The sequence below is a fragment of the Oncorhynchus gorbuscha genome, linkage group LG22 (assembly GCF_021184085.1).
Source record: "Oncorhynchus gorbuscha isolate QuinsamMale2020 ecotype Even-year linkage group LG22, OgorEven_v1.0, whole genome shotgun sequence".
NCBI lineage: Eukaryota > Metazoa > Chordata > Actinopteri > Salmoniformes > Salmonidae > Oncorhynchus > Oncorhynchus gorbuscha.
The window spans coordinates 18,850,300-18,855,921 of record NC_060194.1 but is presented as its reverse complement, the minus strand read 5'-3'; positions in this window follow the sequence as shown (position 1 = coordinate 18,855,921).

Sequence of the window (5,622 nt, the reverse complement as noted above, 5' to 3'; positions counted from 1 at the left end):
ACTATTACAGACTACAAAGGGAAGCACAGCCACGAGCTGCCCAGTGACACGAGCCTGCCAGACAAGCTAAATTACTTCTATGCTCGCTTCGAGACAAGTTACACTGAAACATGCAAGAGAGCATCAACTTTTCAGGACGACTGTGTGATCACACTCGCCGTAGCCGATGTGAGTAAGACCTTTAAACAGGTCAACATTCACAAGGCGGTAGGGCCAGATGGATTACCAGGACGTGTACTTTGAGCATGTGTTGACCAACTGGAAAGTGGTCACTGACATTTTCAACCTGTCCCTAACTGAGTCTGTAATACCAACATGTTTCAAGAAGACCTCCACCACTCCCTCAACAAGATCAAGACAAAGGAGATGATTCTGGACTACAGGAAAAGGAGGACCGAGTAAGCCCCCATTTTCATTGATGATGGCCACAAACCGCAAGGCACTACAAAGGGTAATACATACGGCCCAGTACATAGCTGGGGCCAAGCTTGCTGCCATCCAGGACCTCTATACCAGATGGTGTCAGAGGACGGCCCAAAAAATTGTCAGACTCCAGACACCTTAGTCATTGATTGTTCTCTCTGCTACCGCACGGCAAGTGGTACCGGAGCGCCAAGTCTAGGTCCAAAAGGCTTCTTAACAGCCTCTACCCCAAGCCATAAGACTCCTAAACAGCTAATCAAAGGGCTACCCAGACTATTTGCAATGCACCACATCCCTCTTTTGCGCTTCTGGTACTCTCTGTTTATTATCTATGCATAGTCACTTTAACTCTACCTACATGTACATATTACCTCAATTACCTCGACTAACTGGTGCCCCCACACATTTACTCTGTATCGGTAACCCCTGAATATAGCCTCGCTATTGTTATTTTACTGCTGCTGTTTAATTATTTGTTACTTATATTTTATTTTTTCTATTTTTTACTTATCTTTTTTTACTTAACACTTATTTTTCTTAAAACTGCATTATTAGTTAAGGGCTTGTAAGTAAGCATTTCACTGTTGTATTCAGCGCATGTGACAAATATAATTTGATTTGATACACTTTATGTTCAAATTTGATTTGATTTGATACACTTTATGTTCCATCCACTGTGGCTGAGAAGTCTCATATTTGTGGGGCAACACATTAGGGGAGAAGCTAATTGTATATTCAATTTAGTTGAACTGCCAGAAGGATTCCCTTGTCTGGATCCAGGGTATTGACGGTACCATTGTAGATTGATAATGTTGCCCTTGTAGTTGCAGGAGAGAGTGATGTCTGTTCCTTGGAGAGCATTGACTTCAGGCTTCACTGGAGTTATTGTTTCCTGCTAAATACTATCTGCAACAACATAAGTATTGTGATTCAAAATGTTAACTACAAATGAAGTTGAATGTTGATTGAAAAATGTATGGATTGGATGTCCCTATAACAGACAGACATGATAACAGTAACAATTACATATTTAGAGTATTACTACCATTTCATTTTTATGGGATCATTAATAGAACGCAGGAAACTCTAAATGTTATTTGGTTTAAGCTGAGAGCTGAACTCTGCTACCCTCTACAATACTCCTCGGGGCTGGTTGGAGTAATATCATCCTCTAAAGTATCACCTACAAGGGCTGAAATCAGTAGAATAAAACAGAGTAGCATCATGGTCTATGTTACAGATCAGACATTGTGCTATTTAGAAAACCTCTGAACATAGGTTTTGAAACACACCCACCGGGTTTCATGTCAAAAAGAAAAACCTTGCCTCCCGGGTGGTGCAGTGGTTAAGGGTGCTGTACTGCAGCGCCAGTTGTGCCATCAGAGTCCCTGGGGTCGCGCCCAGGCTCTGTCGTAACCGGCCGCGACCGGGAGGTCCGTGGGGTGATGCACAATTGGCCTAGCGTCGTCCGAGTTAGGGAGGGCTTGGTCGGTAAGGATGTCTTTGTCTCATCGCGCACCAGCGACTCCTGTGGCGGGCCGGGCGCAGTGCGCGCTAACCAAGCTTGCCAGGTGCACGGTGTTTCCTCCGACACATTGGTGCGGCTGGCTTCCGGGTTAGATGCGCGCTGTGTTAAGAAGCATTGTGGCTGGTTGGGTTGTGTATCGGAGGACGCATGACTTTCAACCTTCGTCTCTCCCGAGCCCATACGGGAGTTGTAGCGATGAGACAAGATAGTAGCTACTACAACAATTGGATACCACGAAATTGGGGAGAAAAAGGGGTCAATTTTAAAAATACAAAATAAACCTTGAGATGTACCATCTCCTGTAGGTCATGTCATGTACGTATAGAATGTGTCACGTTATGTTTTTGTATAGCTTTTGTAGGTTTCCTTTCGCTGTGGGCATCAGGACACAGTAGTACATAGCAGAGTCTTTCTCTTTAGCAGAGGAGATCTCCAGATCAGAACGGTTCTTCTCATCATTCAGTTTGACTGACAGTCGAGGATCCAGACCTGGAGCCCGTGATGGAGACCCAACACCATGCAGGATAAGCAGGATATACTGAGGAGGTGATCCAGGGTTCTGGAGATACCATTGAAGAGAGACTGCAGATGAGTAGGTGCATGAAAGTGTAATATTACTACCTGCTGGAGCATACACCTCCTCTCTGATTGGCTCAATGGTCTGACCATTACCTGCAGGAGATATTTTATCTCTATTTTATGTTACTATTCTATTATTACTCGATTATAGATCTATTTTCATTGCATCACTTAGTTTAGATTTTTTTTAAAATCTAAAATGACTGATTATAGTAGATGACTTACATGCAAGCACTTAAAACCTCTTGCTCCTACCTGACACTCAGGCGTCCCATCTAGACATCTGGAAATGCAAATGCGCTACGCTAAATGCTAATAGTACTAGTTAAAACTCAAACGTTCATTAAAATACACATGCAGGGTATTGAATTAAAGCTACACTCGTTGTGAATCCAGGCAACAAGTCAGATTTTTAAAATGCTTTTCGGCGAAAGCATGAGAAGCTATTATCTGATAGCATGTAACACCCCAAAAGACCCGCAGGGGACGTAAACAAAATAATTAGCATAGTCGTCGCTACACAAACCGCACAAATAAAATATAAAACATTCATTACCTTTGACCATCTTCTTTGTTGGCACTCCTAGATGTCCCATAATCACTATTGGGTCTTTTTTTCGATTAAATCGGTCCATATATAGCCTAGATATCGATCTATGAAGACTGTGTGATAAACGGAAAAAAAATTGCATCTTATAACGCAACGTCATTTTTTTTTTATTAAAAAAGTCGACGATAAACTTTCACAAAACACTTTGAAATACTTTTGTAATGCAACTTTAGGTATTAGTAAACGTTAATAAGCGATCAAATTAATCACAAGACGAAGTATATTCTATAGCTGTCCGTCTGGAAAAAATGTCCGGGTAAATCTCAACCAAAATATCCGGTCAGAGACCGGAAAGAAATGCGCTGCCTTGCGTCTGTTTGACCAAGAAACAAATAGTAGGCAAATACATTTACATTACATTACATTTAAGTCATTTAGCAGACGCTCTTATCCAGAGCGACTTACAAATTGGTGCATTCACCTTATGACATCCAGTGGAACAGCCACTTTACAATAGTGCATCTAAATCTTTTAAGGGGGGGAGGGGGGGTGAGAAGGATTACTTTATCCTATCCTAGGTATTCCTTAAAGAGGTGGGGTTTCAGGTGTCTCCGGAAGGTGGTGATTGACTCCGCTGTCCTGGCGTCGTGAGGGAGTTTGTTCCACCATTGGGGAGCCAGAGCAGCGAACAGTTTACAAATGACAAGACAACGTGTGGAAGCTGTAGGTATTGCAACCTCAGCCCCATTAAATGTGGTTCACCTTAATCAATGGGTTCAAGTCGCGCATGGATATATTTTTCCATTTTCAGTGATCAGATTTTCCTGCACTTTTCAATGAAACGCACGTTCTGTTATAGTCACAGCCGTGATTTAACCAGTTTTATAAACGTCTGAGTGATTTCTATCCACACATACTAATCATATGCATATACTATATTCCTGGCATGAGCAGCAGGGCGCTGAAATGTTGCGTGATTTTTAACAGAATGTTCGAAAAAGTAGGGGGTAGGAGTAACAGGTTAAAGCAAAAGAAATGTGGGGATTGACATTGTGGCTGAAACTGGAATATAAAATGATAACACACAGCACATCAAGATTTGTGTATACTAAACTAACATCCTCCTCTGTCTAGTTTTGAATATACCATCTCTTCTCAATCCTTTGAAGCCCCACCCCAAATACAGAGAGTTGTCAGATGAGCAGAAGTAACAGACTTCTTGTTGCTGCTTGATTCCACTGTCACATCCTCAAAATGTAGGGCAGAACTGAAATATGATTACTTTTGTCTCCCTCTACTGGTTATTGGATAAAACTGTTATTTATCTCCATTTATTTTCTTGATTTTAGGGCAACAGCCTTGGCAGAAGGACCTGACTGTTTCATAGATAGTATTACGGTTTTCTTCTGGTGAAAGAGAGGAGGACCAAAATGCAGCGTGGTTATCTTTATACATCTTTAATGATAGATGAAAAATACGAACAATTTACAAAACAAGAATTGTGAAAAACCGAAACAGCCCTATCTTGTGCAACAAACACAGAGAAAGGAACAATCACCCACGAAATACTCAAAGAATATGGCTGCCTAAATATGGTTCCCAATCAGAGAAAACGAAAAACACCTGCCTCTGATTGAAAACCACTCTAGGCAACCATAGACTTACCTAGAAAACTATACTACACACAACCCCATCAATCTACAAAACCCCTAGACAAAACAAACCACATAAATTACCCATGTCACACCCTGGCCTAACCAAAATAATAAAGAGAACACAGAATACTAAGGCCAGGGCGTGACAGATAGGGGGAAACATTGCTTGAAGGAAGATATATAAGATAATTAATCTCTTCAACATGAGGCAATTAATTAATTCACAGTCTATTTTGCTTTCTTATTTATATCTAAAATCTAAAGTATAAGTCAGTAACAGATATCCTTTTCCAATATTTTTTATTTATTATTATTGTTTCTTGAAAAACTTTGATTGTTCATTTTCAGTGTATATGTGTTTTGCCTATACAAGATAATGACGAAATTCAAAATGAGGGAATATTTGGGGGATGTCAGTTTTCTTTACAGGTTTTTGTACAGTGTGCACAGGTTTCCTGCCACTGTGGGCTGCAGAGCACAGTAGTACAGAGCAGAGTCAGACAGCTGCACCCTCTGGATCGTCAAGGGGACTGATTGTGTCTTGGCATTTAGACTTGCATCAAATCTACCCTTGAACCCTCCAGCATTGTCTCCAGATCCAAAAGAAAAACGGGTCAGCATATGTTTAGGGAAGTCATTTTCTTCTTGTTTGTACCAAAAAAGATATGCATCATTATTATTAGCACTGGTGTTATATTGACAACTCAGTGTTACCAGTCCTCCTTCTGTAGCAATGACACCTTCTGATTGCTGTTGGACATGGTCTCCTGTGCACTCTGGAAGACAAACAAAGACTGAGTGATAAAGATATTAGAAATGATAAAACTATACTTACAATTAGTTAAATATGAGATAAACCAATGAGAGAAAATGTTCCATCATACCGA